Consider the following 19421-nt stretch of genomic DNA (forward strand, 5'->3'; position numbering starts at 1 on the left):
GTACCACAGGGTTCAATTCTCGGGCCGACTCTTTTCTCTGTATATATCAATGATGTTGCTCTTGCTGCGGGCGATTCCCTGATCCACCTCTATGCAGACGACACCATTCTGTATACTTCTTGGCCCTTCTTTGGACACTGTGCTATCTAACCTCCAAATGAGCTTCAATGCCGTACAACACTCCTTCCGTGGACTCCAACTGCTCTTAAACGCTAGTAAAACCAAATGCATGCTTTTCAACCGTTCGCTGCCTGCACCCGCACGCCCGACTAGCATCACCACCCTTGATGGTTCCGACCTAAAATATGTGGACATCTATAAGCACCTAGGTGTCTGGCTAGACTGCAAACTCTCCTTCCAGACTCATATCAAACATCTCCAATCCAAAATCAAATCTAGAGTCGGCTTTCTATTTCGCAACAAAGCATCCTTCACTCACGCCGCAAAACTTACCCTAGTAAAACTGACTATCCTACCGATAGCTCAAAAATAGCTTCCAATACTCTACTCAGCAAACTGGATGCAGTTTATCACAGTGCTATCCGTTTTGTTACTAAAGCACCTTATACCACTCACCACTGTGACCTGTATGCCCTAGTCGGCTGGCCCTCGCTACATGTTTGTCGCCAGACCCACTGGCTCCAGGTCATCTACAAGTCTATGCTAGGTAAAGCTCCGCCTTATCCCAGTTCACTGGTCACGATGGCAACACCCACCCGTAGCACGGCGGCCAAAACTTAATTTGGCCACCTTCCAGTTCTCTACTGCCTGCGACTGGAACGAATTGCAAAAATCGCTGTGGTTGGAGACTTGTATCTCCCTCACCAACTTTAAACATCTGCTACCTGAGCAGCTAACCGATCGCTGCAGCTGTACATAGTCCATTGGTATATAGCCCACCCAATTTACCTACCTCATCCCCATACTGTTTGTATTTTATTTACTTTTATGCTCTTTTGCACACCAGTATCTCTACCTGCACATGTTCATCTGATCATTAATCACTCCAGTGTTAATCTGCTAAATTGTAATTATTCACTCCTATGGCCTAGTTATTGCCTACCTCATGCCTTTTGCACACAATGTATATAGATTCTCTTTTTTTCTACTACGTTATTGACTTGTTTATTGTTTACTCCATGTGTAACTCTGTTGTTGTCTGTTCACACTGCTATGCTTTATCTTGGCCAGGTCGCAGTTGCAAATGAGAACTTGTTCTCAACTAGCCTACCTGGTTAAATAAATAAATAAAAATGTCTCAAGGCTTAAGTCCTCCTTTAACTTGTCTCCTTCCCTTCATCTACACGGATTGGAGTGGATTTAACAAGTGACATCAATAAGGGGTCATAGCTTTCACCTCGTCAGTCTGTCATGGAGAGCAGGTGTAATTAATGCTCCAACTTTTCCCAATCATCTTGGAGCTCCATTTCTAATTGGGCAGCACATGCTGATTGTTAGAGCTTGTCAGGAATGACATGTTCATAGAGATTCTATAACTCAATTGTAGGATCCCTATGCATGTGTTGATAAGGCACATACTGTAGTACAGCATGCAGAAGGGTAATTTATCTATGCTTGCAGGCTAAAGCCACTTGTAAAAGTTTAAGGTACTCTTGTGCAAAGTAGTTTTATGGCTCAAGCTCAATGCTTTTGCTTTGGTCCTTCCCCAATGTATAACTACTGTATATATTTTTTCTTTTGTAGGTAAGTGGGAGTGTAGAGAAACAGTCAGAGAATGGATTTGTATCTTTTTGGAGACATGGAGGAAAGTGTGTTGGGGGGTTTGTTGTTGGCCTCAGGGTCTCTGGAGGAAATGGCACCACATTTGCATGGAAACCCAAGAGATAAAAGCAGCCTGATGAGACTTCACAGGTAGTTGAGGGGCTTGCTTGATCTTTAGAACTCAAGGGGGACTATCTCCTTCCATTGTTATGGAAATCAGGATTGGTCTGGGAAAAATACTTTAGAAGCATTCACTGTAATTGCAAAGACAGAGGTAGTATCATTTCACTTGACAAGTCCCTTTGCTCTGAATTGGGCTCACAATCATTTTTTGTTTATTCTAAACTAAGACAATTGAGAAGGATGATACGCTGTAGTAGGATTTTGATACTATAATTAAGTGGAAAAAGCCCCCAGTCTTATTGGACTGTTTTAAATGCAAGGCTCCATGTATTGTTTGAAATATCAACAGTTTGCCTTCTGGGGCTTCAGAGGGGAAATAAAAATGTCTTCAGATAATTTTACATCAAAACCATATTGTGAGCCCTTTTCCCCTAACAAGATGGCCCTGTGTCTTGATTAAAACCTACAGTGTATAATGTGAAACATCCTTTGCCTTGAAGTCCTGGAATATGGACTGCGTCCAAGGAGGTTTCAGTTAGAGGAATAGTTCACGTTGATTGCAAATGTCTTATAGATATTTAGAGAGTGGTCTATGTACCTGGAGAGCCGGCAATCTAATATTAGTTTGTTTACCTTGCTATACAGCCAGTGTTAGGCTGCTGACGGTAGTATAGATAATTTTCTTGGTAATATTACCCTTAATGTGAGGTACATTTGTAAGTTGAGTGAACTTTCTCTTAAACCAACAGCATCCACACAGGACATAGGCGATGCTACAGCAAGCTATATCACACAGGACTTGGGCTATACTGCAGCAGGCTATATCACACAGGACATAGGCGACGCTAGATCAGGCTGTATCACACAGGACATAGGCGACGCTAAAGCAGGCTGTATCACACAGGACATAGGCGATGCTAGATCAGGCTATATCACACAGGAAGTAGGTGACGCTAGATCAGGCTATATCACACAGGTCATAGGCGACGCTAAAGCAGGCTATATCACATAGGACATAGGCGACGCTAGATCAGGCTATATCACACAGGAAGTAGGCGACGCTAAAGCAGGCTATATCACACAGGAAGTAGGCGACGCTAAAGCAGGGTTATATCACACAGGAAGTAGGCGGCGCTAAAGCAGGCTATATCACACAGGAAGTAGGCGGCGCTAAAGCAGGCTATATCACACAGGAAGTAGGCGACGCTAAAGCAGGCTATATCACACAGGACGTAGGCGACGCTAAAGCAGGCTATATCACACAGGAAGTAGGCGACGCTACAGCAGGCTGTATCACACAGGACATAGGCGATGCTACAGCAGGCAGTATCACACAGGACATAGGTGACGCTACAGCAGGCTGTGTCACACAGGACATAGGCGGGGCTAAAGCAGGCTGTATCACACAGGACATTGGCGATGCTACAGTTGAAGTCAGAAGTACATACACCTTAGCCAAATACATTTAAACTCAGTTTTTCACAATTCCTGACATTTAATCCTAGTAAAATGTCCATGTTTTAGATCAGTTAGGATCACCACTTTATTTTAAAAATGTGAAATGTCAGAATAATAGAAGAGGGAATGATTTATTTCAGCTTTTATTGCTCGCACACACTTTTTCAGTTCTGCCCACAAGGTTTCTATGGGAGTGAGATCAGAAGAGGGAATGATTTATTTCAGCTTTTATTGCTCGCACACACTTTTTCAGTTCTGCCCACAAGGTTTCTATGGGAGTGAGATCATGGCTTTGTGATGGCCACTCCAATACCTTGACGTTGTTGTCCTTAGGCCATTTTGCCACAACTTTGGAAGTATGCTTGGGGTCATTGTCCATTTGGAGGACCCTTTTGCGACCAAGCATTAACTTCCTGACTGATGTCTTGAGACGTTGCTTCAATATATCCACATAATTTTCCTTTCTCATGATGCCATCTATTTTGGGAAGTGCACAAGTCCCTCCTGCAGCAAAGCACCTCCACAACATGATGCTGCCACCCCCGTGCTTCACGGTTGGGATGGTGTTCTTCGGCTTGCAAGCGTCCTACTTTTTCCTCCAAACATAATGATGGTCATTATGGCCAAACGGTTCTATTTTTGTTTCATTAGACCAGAGGACATTTCTCCAAGATGTACAATCTTTGTCCCCATGTGCAGTTGCAAACAGTAGTCTGTTTTTTTATGGTGGTTTTGGAGCAGTGGCTTCTTCCTTGCTGAGCGGCCTTTCAGGTTATGTCGATATAGGACTTGTTTCACTGTGGATATAGATACTTTTTTACCAGTTTCCATCAGCATCTTCAAAAGGTCCTTTGCTGTTGTTCTGGGATTGATTTGCACTTTTCACACCCAAGTACGTTCATCTCTAGGAGACAGAAAGCATCTACTTCCTGAGCGGTATGACGTCTGCGTGGTCCCATGGTGTTTATAAAAATAGCTCCAAAGGATGAACCAGACTTGTGGAGGTCTGCGATTTTATTTCTGAGGTCTTGGGTGATTTCTTTTGATTTTCCCATGATGTCAAGCAGAGGCAATGAGTTTGAAGGTAGGCCTTGAAATACATCCACAGGCTAATTGACATCATTTGAGTCAATTACCTATCAGAAGCTTATAAAGCCATTCTCTGGAATTTTCCAAGGTATTTAATGGCACAGTCAACTTAGTGTATGTAAACTTCTGACCACTGGAATTGTAAGTGAAATAATCTGTCTGTAAACAATTGTTTTTTTTTTAAACTAGGCAAGTCCGTTAAGAACAAGTTCTTATTTTTAATGACTGCCTCGGAACAGTGGGTTAACTGCCTGTTCAGGGTCAGAACGACAGATTTGTACCTTGTCAGCTCGGGGATTTGAACTTGCAACCTTTCGGTTACTAGTCCAACGCTCTAACCACTAGGCCACCCTGCCGCCTTGTTGTGCCATGCACAATGTAGATGTCCTAACTGACTTGCCAAAACGATAGTTTGTTAACAATACATTTGTGGAGTGGTTGAAAAACGAGTTTTAATGACTCCAACCTAAGTGTATGAAACTTCAGACTTCAACTTTTTATCACACAGGACATAGGCGATGCTGCAGCAGTCTATATCGCAGAGATTAGGAAGTGATGATTACCAAACCAATACAAAAATAATGACAGTTTCCTTCGTTTACAATAAGCTCAATCATCACCATTTGCAGCATTGGAACTGCATTATTTGCTGAAACATTGAATTAATCCTATAGTATCTTATTTCCAACGTTCATCCAATTTGTGTAGTACTTTCAGAGCTTGTACAAATTTGCTGGTTCGAAACCCAGTCCTTATTTTCTATACTGCCATCTGTCCTTGCTGTGTGTGTCTTGTTGAAATCAATGGCAACTACTTGTATGAAAGAGAGGGCCACTCCGGTCTGTGACATATGTGATGATGGAGAAGCAGCTGAAATGTCTTGAAACACGTTCTGGATTAGGCGTGATGGCATGTTCTTCCCTCTGGTCTAACTCCCCCGAGATCTCATGGGTCTTTGGGACACACATTAAATATGCACAATTCAAATGTCACGGTGGAGATTCACAATTTAGATGAGTAACTTAACTGCTGCACAGTATTTGAAGCAATACAACAGCGACACTGTATTTATTGTCAAAATATCACACTGTTTCAAAATTACATGGGGCAGGGGGGGAATGTAAAGGTAACATCTATAATTCAGTGTTCTGGTATGGCAGATGCTCCTCTATGCCAAACTCATAGGATGATTGATGCCACTTCATTTGCTTGTTGAGTAATTCTACCCTGGGTAAACCCAGCCAAGGTCGTGCCAAAGCATGTTGTAACCTTGTGATTACTTTCCACAATGCCCTCCATATTTGGCTCCTAACCCAGTGCAGAAAGACGATGCCAGCGGCTGACATAACTGATGTTTGATCTGATAGCCCATAATGAGCTACTAAAATGACAGCCCGGCAGATGTTTGAAATGAATGCCTGTGTAAACCATGCCACCCGTCGTGAGATTGCTCGCCGGCAGAGAAATAGCAGGGCCTTGGCAAGGAGGAAGAGATTCTGCTCATAAGATGTCAAGTTGTCTGATATGGAGTGTCAGCCAGGAATGGCCTGAACAAAATGGTGGAAAACATGCCTGTTTTGAATTGTCTAATGATGAACTGTTAAACAACAACCAGCTCAGAAATATTTGGTTTCCAGACTCATGGTTTTAAATAATTCAAAGCATTTGGTTAAACACTATTGTTTTTCCTGCTAAATGGGGCATTCGTTAGAACCAATTTAGGAAACTACATCTGTGTGTGAAACTGTTACTTATTTTTTGTAATCTTTTTTCACTCTTTGAAGGAAATAGCTTTGTTGGTTAAAATAATAAGCTATATTGAGCTTTGCACTTGAAGTAGGCTCCTTTTGGATATTTTCAGGAGGATCTGTTTCTGAAAACTGCTCCAATTTCCTTTATATAGTCGGGAAACAAGGATTAAAACCTGAAGATTGTGTGGAAGATGCACAATCTTTGGGATTTGAGTCATCATTTGCAGAATAACTTTGACCCAATTTGTTGTATGATTCCATTGTCTTTACTTAACTTTGTTTTTCTCCGCTAACAGTCTGTTGGGCGTGAGGTCAACCGTCAACATATCTTCACCGATTTATCAAAATGTCAACCTTTTTAGATGTGCTTTCTGCCAAAGCTAGGACATGGGCTTGTCTTTTAGCCACATATGAGCCATTGACACCATATCAGTCAAGGAGCATATAGCCCTGTAACCCTGGCAAACCTCAGTGCTGCTGACTGGGAGAGGACTGTTTCCATGTTGTAAAGTACACCCGGAAAGCTGGGCAGATGTCATTCACAATTCCACATAGAAATTTTTACAACTCCCCCCCATTTTAGAGAGGGGATTTCACTGATAGTCTACACCTTTTTGTTTATGAGGTATGTGACAAATTGTTGATTTAATTTATTGAAGACTAATGTATGAATATTTTTCTGACAAATTATTGCTTTTTGATAAGACTTTGCAGATAGAATAAAGAGGGGGGAAAAGCATGTCATCAAATACTTGCACATAAACCCTGAATAACACACTCCCAGAACTGCTTGGGGTTTGTGCGAATGATAAGTAATGAAGTAAGAGTAATTGCTCACGCAGTGTATAAAGTATACACAAAGTAGTGGTCTACTGTTTGTTCGTGCCATCCCTTCATGCTGCTCTAAAATGACGATAGCATGTGAAATGGACAGAGCAACCTCAAGATGAAAAGAACCCTGTCTGACAGAGCCAATCACAACTATGCATTGCTCTCGTTGAACATGAGGTAAACCAATGGCTGCTTGCAGGCCACAATCATCAAGGGAAACCCACACAGACCGATTCCAGGGCAGAGAGGTCACGAGCAGGGGAGAAGAGCTGATTTTACATTTCGCAACCCAAGAACAAGCTCAGCCAGAGCCGTTTGAAGAACTAGGGACATGAGTGATTGTACCTTTTTTTTGAGTCTCTCTGTGGTAAAACAATATTTATTGCTAGATGTTTTGCCAGATTTTTGCCCATTGTTGCAGATGAACCCTTTCCTCTCAAGGGCTGTCTGGAGAGACTTGTTTCAGGGACAATTTTAGTCTGTTGGCCTGCCTGGAACCAATGTGAAGTTGCCTGGTGACACTCCTGAGTGCTCTGCAGAGAGAACAAGTGGTTCTTGTTATAAGATCAGAATTTGTGTAATTAAATTTAAGTCCATATGCTTTTCATTAAGCTCCATCTCTTTCCAGAGCCGAATTTAGAAATCCCACAACATTCCCCAAGCACCAAAGGCTTTTTAGATTTTATGTAATATAAAGAGAAGCGTGTGGAATTTACTGTTGAGGATAGATTGAACTTCAGTGCAACACACATTTCCCGCCAATTTAGTTTGTGAGAAGAAATAATTACTTGGTTAATATGCCAAGACTATCAACATTTGAGGTCTGAAAAACTGTCGGGTTGCATGACTGTGAAAGTCCCAAGCCTCGTCTCCTAAATTTTTTTCTGACTTTCAACATCCTCTGCTGCTGACCTCCCTTAACGTTTATTGTATTTTGTCCCTCCTTGTGTGCTGTTTTGGGTATTGTTTGTTTGTCGGGGGCCCCACACTTTCTGTGGTACGCATCAGTTGCTTGTACTTCTCCCAGCATGAGGTCAACACTGCCAACTGGCAGAAAGAGAAAGAACTGTTATGAGCTGAACATAACAGTGGAAGGGAGGACCAGTAGCAGGTGACCCAACTGTGATTTGTGACTAGATTTAGAATGCAATGCAATTATCCCCCCCACCCACCCCACGGGACAGCTAATTGTATTGCATTCTAAATCTCACAGCGAAAACACATACTCTGTAAAGACTTCCATGTCTGAGCTGCCTGCGGCAGATGCCATACCGGGGGGGGGGGCATAGTTGAGATGGGTTGTAACCTGGTTTTGGTGCTTCAATTGTTATTTCCCCCTCCGAAAACAGAGAGTAGGCTACTTTATCACCTTCAAGCCAGTTCAGCAAACAGTAAAATGAAAGCCCTAAGGCTCACATGTGAAAAGTGGTTGGACCCCTGACTCTTCCAGGGCCGTAAACTTGGTCCGGGACTCTAACGATGGAGGTACACAGGAAATGTTTTCTTTTCTTCTCCAGGAGCATGTCAAATTAGGCATAAGTAAAGTCTTTGATTTCTGGATCAGATAGAAAATGTGTCTTACAAAATGTAAGACTTTTTTTCCCTCGTAGATGTTATCAGAAATGCATCAAAACCCCTGCCAACTAATATCAACACACATTGTTTACGTTCTAAAGTTTTAAGAAATATTGCCTTGTGCCTCTTCATTCCGTAACCAAAAACTGACATATCTTTAAGATATTTTAATGTCTCTCCCTCATGAGGGTGGATAATGAAAGTTCACAGAAGTAACGGTATACCTACCAATTTAGTTATAGTGATTTTACTGATGTCAGTTTTATTTGAATTATTAACTGAATAAAACTCGTAATTGCATTACCAAATTGGTAACTGAATTACCAATAAAATCAGTAATGGAATTACTGCAACTGAATTGGCTACAATGGGAAATCATAATAGTCACAAATCATAGTTGGGTCACCTGCTACTGTCCTCCCTTCCACTGTCATACTGTTCTGTTCAGCTCATAAGTTTTCTTTCTGTTGTCTAGTGGTGAAACCTCTCTCTCACATACACTGTCCAGTTAATGTTACCTCTCCCAGCTCCTACTGACTCTACCAATGTGTCCCCTGTAACCAGCATCCTAACGCACTGACCGACATCGAACATCCACGGATGTTGAAAAGTCGTTTTTAAAAATTTGATCAGTCCACCCTGGCCTTGATGTTTAACATCCACAGACGGACCAGACTGAACATATCAGAGATGTATGTTTCACAAGTTTTCATAGCACAGTACAGTTAGTAGAGCACAGTGGAGTATAACTACACATTTCAGGACCCAATGAATAGCCCGCTTTTACACTGGACAATTCGTGGGTTTATGCTACAGTCCGCCCACAGACTAGTCGCCCGCTCAACTCCATCATAAATTGTTGAGTTTAGTCGGCTAAATATAGTACAGTACAGAAATGTATTATAGTACAGTAGAGAACAGTATATTGTACTGAACTATACTCTAATGTAGTCTACTATACTGTATTCTACTGCAGTCCACTGTGCTGTCCAAACTTGTGAAACATGAGGAGTAAGGGAAAGGGGGATACCTAGTCAGTTTTACAACTGAGTGCCTTCAACCGAAATGTGGCTTCTGCACTTAACCCAACCCCTCTGAATCAGAGAGTTGCAGGGGGCTATCTCAATCGACAGTGGGTTAACTGCCTTGCTCAGAGGCAGATCGACAGATGTTTGCCTAGTCAGCTCTGGGATTCGATCCAGTATCCTTTCTGTTACAGAACCAATGCTCCTACCCGCCAGAATACTGACATTCATATCCATAATTATGCTTTTCTGTGTAGTACAGATCAGTCAAATTCCATTACCAGGTGTAAATCCACTTCACTTACTGTAGTTCAATAACCAAAATATATTTTTTTCAAAGTCAAGGTGCCATGTCATAGCTGACACCCCATTCTTTCTGCAGACATCTTTTATTTATTTATTCAGAGCAGCTATTTAAGATTTTTCCCGGAAACGTAGTCGCATAAAAACCTGAGGGAGATTTTACTGTAATTCTGTTTAAAAAAGTTAGCATCTGTACAGTTCTTACACTAAATTAGTTTTAAAATGTTTCAGTAGAAATTGTTAGTATTGACTTTTGCGTATTGTTTGTTTAACTTTGAAATGGCGTAATTCCGTTTCCGTGGAATTGCCCCTGTAAATCCATACATTTCTCCAATGGCTCAAATGTGTTGAATTTCTGATTTGTCATTTACTTTTTTTTTTTGATTTAGAAAATGAATGCTCCCCTCGTAAATGGTTGGAGCCATGCTTAGTGGGGAGTTGTAAAGCGAACCGCTCTTGGTATGTTCCACTTAGTGGAGGGGGGGGGGGGGGGGGTGAAGCTTAGGTTGTTTGATTTGTTTTATCTTACAACTCAAATTCATTAGTCTGCTGTAGTATTTGTGTCTTAGTCATGTAATTAAATACTTTCACATTCATAATCTCCACCACGAAAATGACCATGTATGGCCATAGCACGCTCCCACTCATCTCTGCACCCACCTCCCTCCAGCTGTTTTTTCCCTTGTATGTGCAGGGAAGGGGCAGGGGATTCTCATAGAAATGTTTTGGCCACAGATGTGTATCCATCTCACAGCTGGGCCCCTGCGTTAAATGAAGGGAACGGTTCACCAATAATTTAAAGTCTCAACGGCCTCCGATACAATCTCATGCCATGTCTCTGTGATGACAGGACAGAAAAGACAGCTGAAATGCAAACTCAAAGAACTGTTCCATCCTAGGTCTGGGCGCTATATCAAATTAATTCCAGTTAATGTTTTTGTGCGATATTCCAAATGCCTGTATCGCAAGAATCAAGTTATTTTGTATTTTTTGTTTTTATGAGCATTTATGTTTGCTTGTTCTCGTCTCCTTCGCGGAAAGGCAGGCGGCGAGCTTAGTTTGGGCAAGTGAAACTTCTCGCTTCGCCTTTTCCTGACTATTTACACACACACACCAAGCCCCTCCCCCTGCCACACCAACAAAGTTGAGAGATCAATTCTTCCTCTGACGAGCAGTTTAAACTCGCTATTTGCATTTGAGGTTTGGTCCAACAGAATCTGTCAAATGGACACAGAAAAGCTTAGACACTACTAATACAGGCGTGTCAATGAACATTCATTCTGGAAAATTAAAGCTCAGTTTAGCATTTTAGCTAAAGACTTAATATTAGCTGTGTAGTCTTGAATTTTTTTATTTTTATATAAATGTGAAATAAGTATTCAAACACAATTAATTTAATTCATTGGCAACTTGTTTTCAGTCTGAGAAATAAGGAAAATTACTCGATTTCAACACTTTAACAGTGGACAGGTTAGCAAGCTGTCAAAACAGTTGGGAGACAGATGGGTGTGTTCATAACAATTCAACTATTCTGCCTTGTTCCCTAGCAAAAGCTTTTTTTTAAATCCATTTTAAAATAACAAATTGATCAGAAATACAGTGTAGACATTGTTAATGTTGTAAATGACTGTTGTTGCTGGAAATGGCTGATTTTTAATGGAATATCTACAAGGGACCCCAAACTTTTGAACGGTAGTGTATATCTCGTGAATCGCCCATAAGTTCGAGATACGATTTTTAGGCCATGTCACCCAGCCCTGTTCCATCCTATTGCCGGGCACTTCTTTGCTGCACTCCTCTTTTTGAGTGGAACATTGCTATTATTGTCAATTTATCCTGGAAACACGTTTAGCGGTTATGATTAAATTGACCGCTATTCCTACTTCATCCTAATCTCACTTGATTTATTTTACCCTAACACAGAAATGTCTGATAAATCCCTCAAGCAACATCCTACTCAGTGTCATTGTCTTACATCAGATCAGTTCAGGCAGAATCAACATTTATCTCGCAAATGGTAATGGGATAGAACAAAAGTAGTCCGGGCTGCCATAACGTTTGAAAATATTACCTACGTGACATTGTCTGCGAGACTCAATTTCTTCATCAAAACTGTCTCAATTAATCTAAGCTTAAACAAATGTCAATAATGTTTTTTGTGAAGTTTTAGTTGCCCCATTTTACATCTAGCTAAGTATTATTGTGCTTCAATGAGCAGTATTTCTGTAGTTTTGACTATACGCACGAAAGCTAGAATACATTTTTCCAACATTAACTTTCTAACGTTAGCTGAACCAGTCACTGAAATCATCTTTGACTGAAACGGTGCTGCTAACTTAGTGCTGCACACAATGTTGAGTCTTCCAGCAAGTTACTGCACTGCTAACTAATGCTTACATTATTATAGGTTTTCATGAAGCAGCTGTTCTTCTGCCACGAGTCATTGCAGTAGCTTCCTGAGTCAGCTGCTGTGCTCAGCTGACCCAACGATACGATTGCGGGGAAACATGCTGATCCTACAGACTGATTTCTCAGTTCTTCATAATTGTGGGGCTGCATGTCTACAACTTCAGGATCATTTAAATCGGCTAATCCAAACTTTTTGTCATTCATGTCAGTAAGCTAGCTATACAGCTGATGAAGTCACTGCACTGGCAACCAACGTCCTTGCACAGCCTGTTTGCAGGAGATAGCCACCGGATTATTTTTAATTTTTTTGCAAACTATTAAATCACTGTCACAACATTTTGTAGTAATTTTGCTAGCTAGTTATTCTTCCTATTTCATGGAAAGTCATGCAAGAGCGCAGTGATTAGTAACTGTTTTACATTTTTTGAATGGCGGATGCTCAATGTTCAATTTCGAATGAGTTCCACTTCCTACAAGAGAGACCGGTTGAAGAACGCGCGTCGCAGAGGAGTGAAGCCATCTGACGTGAGACATTGATTGTTTGCCACTGACTGACCAAGATTCTGCAGGGCCTAATGTTCTCCCAGCAGCCTAATCACTGGCATCCTGCACCTCTGCATCGTGGCCCCTATCAGAGAGGATTTCCCGCCAGCTCACTCCAGGTCTCCCCTTTTGCCTGTTGTCTGTCAATCTGGACTGTTATTTAAATGGAGGGTGACTTACTCCTACTGCACTGTCCCAATGGACCGCAGTCCCCCACTGGTTAATCTTAGTATCTGTAGGCATTTCAGAGCGGGCACCTGTTTAGCCATGTCCAGCCTGACACTGTGTCCCTAGACTTGGGAGCAGCTGCACAAACACCTTCCTTCTCTGCCTGGGCCCTCCGCTTTGCCTTGTGAACCCCCTCGACACACACACACACACAACCCTTATATGGCAGTTTGTCTGATGGGTCCAGGCCTAGTGTGATACCCCAGGCCCAACGGCCTTGCCAGACTATTAGGCTGTTCTGGACTATTAGGTTACCCCAGGGAAATCAGCAGCTGAAAGTAATAAGTGCTCTAATAAGTTGCCTTCTCGCCCTCAACAGCCACGTAGCTCGATGACTTACTTGTTTTTTTGGATGCTCCTATGGCATAATCTCAAGTGGAGATTGGACAATTGGAGATTCAGTTTCCACTGTTGTATATTTACATTTACATTTAAGTCATTTAGCAGACGCCTCAGCCTTGCGAACTGCGGGTATGGTGAACTGAACCGTGGGTATGGTGAAACATACCTTAATAATAATTGTGGCAAGCTCAAATTTCTGTACAAGGCTGTTGTCATTTATGGACCCCCCCCTCTACTCAGTGTCTGGTGGGTTAAACCACTCTGGTCATATTTCACAGGGTGGTTTTGTTTTAACCATGGCTCAATTTAATGCTTGGCTCCTTTTTAGTGGACAGATGGTCCAAATCAACTCTCCACCATTGTTAAATATGGGTCTGCTTACATCCATGGAGTCATCCTTACCCCTGATATATAGCATTGAAAATGGTCTGTTTGAAGTTACATTGTGGGCTTCCTCTGTAAGGTAACATTCTCATTTTTATTCTGCAGTTTGCTATTGTGGTTTCTCCCAGCAGTTTTCACATTCCACATGCATTCTGTGTCTTGTGAATTAAACCTAAAATGTTTCTGTGCCAATCTTTCCTGCCTACTGTCAGTAGTGATTGGTGGGAGGTCCCTGCATCCGCAACCAAGCCCTGTAGGTATCTCAAAATGGAACTGGTCACAGACCCAGTATCTTTATTCCGGGAGGGTCATTGACCGCTGTGCATCAAAGCCCTCCTTTGTGAGAGAGCGGGAGAAACCACAGGAGCTTTTTGGCACTAACAGAGCCAAGTTGAGCTTTGAGACTAATATGATACTACTATACGAGCTGGAAGAGAAAGACCAGTGGCCTAAAGCTCCTGGTGCATAATTTATACCGAACGGACATATCGATTGACACCAACTTATTTGCTTCCCTATTTGGTGCACGATTTGCATCTTCAGGTTCACATGAATGTTTATTTAGCTCAATCTTGGGAGGTAGGTTGTGTTTGATCAGATCCCAGATGTGATGTAATGTGCAGCATTTTATGCAGCAGCAGGTTCCATTTGTTTCAGCCAATCAGGTTTGCTTACACTCGGTTAGTATAGTTCCACTGCTTCAGTATCCATGAATGCCACCTTTGTCACTTCGAACTCTAAATTCCTGCCCTGGGATCAAGGAAGAGGTTTAGGAATGTTCCAGTGCCAGGCATTTCTGTGGAGGCTAGGGTCCTCACCTAGACACTGATTTTGTAGACACTTTAAATGTGCAAGACTATTGCCATTCCTGATATCTCCGAGAATCTCATAATTTTGAAAATCTATTGAAAATAAAGCCAACTGGACACCAATGGTCCAACATGATGTTCTGGTAAATGTGTCATCTCTGGTCAAACATTTTTTTTTACATGAAACAAATGTTCTAGGCATCATCTTTCTCATGACCTAGCTTAGCTACACTCTGCACAGTTGATTCCATGCAACATGGCGAGTCACCACATGTCTGATTTTAATTTCTTTGGTGAGTAAATTTCCCCAGAGTCCAATCAGAAGAGACAGCAATGGCGACAAACAGACTGACGGTGCATGCTGGAGGTCACACGAACATTCACCCTGTTTATTTACCTGTAGAAAAAGTACAGGCAAGATGTACACATACAACCCCCCCCGAACTGTCCACTGCATTTTCATGTGAGGAAAGATGACAAATTTCCCCGATTTAAGTCTGTGGTTGGGGGACCATGCAGGAAATGTTAGATTTCTCTGTGGACGCTAGTTCACCACTTCTTATGATAACAAAAGAATGGTGATGCCTATTTTTTCTGAGAGAACATCCGAATGAACTCTTATCTTTAAATAGAAGAGGTCATTTATTGAATAGCCTAGATTTTTATTTATCAATTGCAAGGGCTCTTGAATGACCCAATCAACAAGATATTTTTATCTTTTTGTTTAAAAAAGAAATTCTTTGAAGGGTGGATCAGCTTTAATATTGAGGATAGATTGTTGCTTCCATCAATGCAATTGTCAGCGTCATTTACAATCCCCAATCCATATTTTTTGGGATATATATATATATATACGCACGCACACACAGTTGAAGTCGGAAGTTTACACACTTAGGTTGGAGTCATTAAAACTCGTTTTTCAACCACACCAAAACTATAGTTTGTAAACAAGAAATTTGTGGAAAGTCTGTTAGGACATCTACTTTGTGCATGACACAGGTAATTTTTCCAGCAATTGTTTAGACAGATTATTTCACTTATTATTCACGGTATCACAATTCCAGTGGGTCAGAAGTTTAAATACACTAAGTTGACTGTGCCTTTAAACAGCTTGGAAAATTCCAGAAAATGTCATGGCTTTAGAAGCTTCTGATAGGCTAATTGACATCATTTGAGTCCATTGGAGGTGTACCTGTGGATGTATTTCAAGGCCTACCTTCAAACTCAGTGCCTCTTTGCTTGACATCATGGGAAAATCAAAAGAAATCAGCCAAGACCTCACAAAAGAAATTGCAGACCTCCACAAGTCTAGTTCATCCTTGGGAGCAATTTTCAACTGCCTGACGTACCACGCTTATCTGTACAAAAATAGCACGCAAGTATAAACACCATGGGCCCATGCAGCCGTCATACCGCTCAGGAAGGAGACGTGTTCTGTCTCCTAGAGATGAACGTACTTTGGTGCGAAAAGTGCAAATCAATCCCAGAACAACAGCACAGGACCTTGTGAAGATGCTGGAGGAAATGGGTACAAAGTATCTATATTCATAGTTGATAAACAAGTCCTATATCGACATAACCTGAAAGGCCGCTCAGCAAGGAAGAAGCCACTGCTCCAAAACTGCCATTAAAAAGCCGTCCACGGTTTGCAACTGCACATGGGGACAAAGATTGTACTTTTTGGAGAAATGTCCTCTGGTTTGATGAAACAAAAATAGAACTGTTTGGCCTTAATGACCATCATTATGTTAGGAGGAAAAGGGGGAGGCTTGCAAGTCAAAGAACACCATCCCAACCGTGAAGCGTGGGGGTGCTTTGCTGCAGGAGGGACTGGTGCACTTCACAAAATAGATGACATCATGATGCTGGAAAATTTTGTGGATATATTGAAGCAACATCTCAAGACATCAGTCAGGAAGTTAAAGCTTGGTCGCAAATGGGTCTTCCAATGGACAATGACCCCACATATACTTCCGAAGTTGTGGCAAAATGGCTTAAGGACAACCAAGTCAAGGTTTTAGTGGCCATCACAAAGCCCTGACCTCAATCCCATAGAATTTGTGGGCAGAACTGAAAAAGCTTGTGTGAGCAAGGAGGCCTTCAAACCTAACTCAGTTACACCAGCTCTGCCAGGAGGAATGGGCCAAAATTCACCCATCTTATTGTGGGAAGCTTGTGAAGGCTACCTGAAATGTTTGACCCAAGTTAAACAATAAAAAAGGCAATGCTACCAAATACTAATTGAGTGTATGTAAACTTCTGACCCACTGGGAATGTGATGAAAGAAATACAAGCTGAAATAAATAATTCTCTCTACTATTATTCTGACATTTCACATTCTTCAAATAAAGTGGTGATCTTAACTGACCTAAGACAGGGAATCTTTACTAGGATTAAATGTCAGGAATTGTGAAACTGAGTTTAAATGTATTTGGCTAAGGTGTATGTAAACTTCTGACTTTAACTGTCTGCATACATATCCTTTTTTATATATACCTTTTTTATTATTCCCTGCAAACTCTGCCACCTTTCCCCCAATTGTAGTAAACTAATAAACAACACTTCGGCTTCTACCTTCAGTTTATACACATTTTACACAGACAATCTATTTTACAATAGTTATATTTTGTTTGTTTTTAGTCCTTCCTCTTTCTGACATCCATCCAGTTTGATTTCTATTTGTAACTGTGCTATTTCACAAAATGTCTGAGCCTACATACATTTTACAGACCCTGTGTGTTTTACATTGGTTGTCTTGTTATTAGTCCCACCCTTCAGCTCCATTCAACAGGCTCTGTTTTTACACTTGTTGTGACTTGTAGTTTTGAATAATGGAGGTCGGAGTAGACTGAATAGCTATAGCCTACATTGCAGCAATGGCTCCCTATTCTCTAGTCTGTTCAGTTCTTCTGAGTCTTGGTACCCTCTTAATCAAGAGTATTCCCTGAGAGGATCCTGTCTCCATAGCAGCAACAGGCACAGATAATGGCTTGTCCTGCCCCTCTGGCTGCCCGAAGTTTGGAATGTGGCCTCCCCTGTAGAGGAGAGAGCTAGATAACACACAGTCTCGCTCTATATATTAATGGATCACAGGATGTGGGAGAGCTAGTACAGAGCCAAAGAGATGAGTCTTGGGGGTATTGTTATTGGGCACCAAGGGCTACTCTTCTTCCTGTAGTCTCAGTTAGACTCCACTCGGTACTTACAATGACAGAACCACTCTCGAAGCAGTGAGAACACAGCGTGTTGTGTACTTCCAGTATGTAATTGACTGGAGTTGTGTAGTTAGCAAGGCTGTGGGCTTTTCATTTTGGATGTAAAGAGGGGGCGCATGATAGCCCACCCAGAACAAAGTCATTGGACAGGTCATTATTGTAAACAAGAATTTGCTTTTTATATACGTCAACTTTTTATTATTTTTTATTAATACAGGTAAGTAAAATGCATGTATGTTCAGACACTTTTACTCTGTGTCACTTTTGCCGGGTAACCCAGGAGTCCCATTCATCTAAGGCTGAGGGGTATGAATGAATACCTCATCCTCTTGAAGCCGGGCAGATGCCACTCCACATTCCATCCCCCTCGCTGGTATGCGCTCTCGACCTGTGATGTGTTGACATTGTGTCTGTGTGTATTAAAAAGAGACAGAACTAGGTACAGCCTCATTGGGCACCGTTGAGCTGTTTTGTTCAGGATACACTCTTGTTTAGTTATTCTTTCAACCAGTCTCTCGATTCCACACGTATTTGTATGTCACTATCACACTAGAGTACATTTATTGTTGATAGACTTATGAAACTGAACATAATATGAATATAACGAATTCAGTACTCAAAAAGGCAAATATAGTATGTCATATAGTATGCCCCCCCCCCCTTTGTAAAACACTGCAAACCAACAGAGGCCAAATGCCAAAGTAAGGTGGTATGCATGCCAGGGTGGAGTGAGGGGGTCAACTAAGTGATGGCACAGTGCCCGCCTACCTACAAAAACATTAGGGGAAAACACTATCAGCTCAGTGAGTGCCAGTTATTCATCCTTTTCTGCTCATTAAAAGTGTAGCCTACTTGTGCTATTTATTTATTTTTGTTTTATTTTTTCTCTCCCCCCACTTCTGCTCCATGGGAAAGCAGAGGCTTTATTTCCCACTCCCACTGCAGACTGTCCCGCTCCCAGCATGGGCCTTCGCTCGGCCTGGGCCCCAGTAACCAGTCACTGGAGCGAGACAGACTGCCGTCTCGGTCTCAGGCAGTCGTCTGTCTGGATGAATGGGCAGCTCTGAGTTCCAGACAGGCCCTGCCAATCACTGAGGATCAGTGGCACTCTATTCAACGTCTGGGACATTGGGAGAAAAACAAATCCTTCATTGAAATTCATACTTAGTATTACTAGCATTTATTCATTTGAAGGTACACACTTATTATTCTAGTAGTTTGACTTGATCTGCTTGTGTAACTACATTTTTTGCACACATCTCCCATTGACATCAATTAATGAGTTGCGCGAAAGTCTGATTTGCTTGCGCTCAATTTAGAATCTGGACATTTGAATGCCTCTTAAACAAGCCGAAAGGACAACATAGTACTGTTTTAATGTAATCAGTGGCAATGTCCTATAGGGTGTTCTAATGGCTTATACTGCACCCTAAAGGGATAGTTAACTTTTCTGAATGTTTTTGCTTATTTACAGCTCACCTAGGGTGGTGTTGTCATCCAAACCACTTTGAAGTTCATTGGCGGGGTGTTGAGCCGCATCAAATCTCCTGGCCAGCATTTTTTGTGCATGTAGCAATGCAAGTGGAAACTGATGGTCTTGCAGGAGACGTGGTT

The 19421-nt window shown here is 41.7% G+C and overlaps 1 protein-coding gene across 1 annotated transcript in view; it reads left to right on the forward strand.

Moving 5' to 3' along the window:
- The window catches only part of LOC115142650 (inactive tyrosine-protein kinase 7-like), a 41369-nt gene that overhangs the window by 1743 nt on the left and 20205 nt on the right, over positions 1–19421 (forward strand). The window lies entirely within an intron of this gene.

Source organism: Oncorhynchus nerka, linkage group LG15, assembly GCF_034236695.1.
Source record: "Oncorhynchus nerka isolate Pitt River linkage group LG15, Oner_Uvic_2.0, whole genome shotgun sequence".
In the NCBI taxonomy this organism is placed as follows: domain Eukaryota; kingdom Metazoa; phylum Chordata; class Actinopteri; order Salmoniformes; family Salmonidae; genus Oncorhynchus; species Oncorhynchus nerka.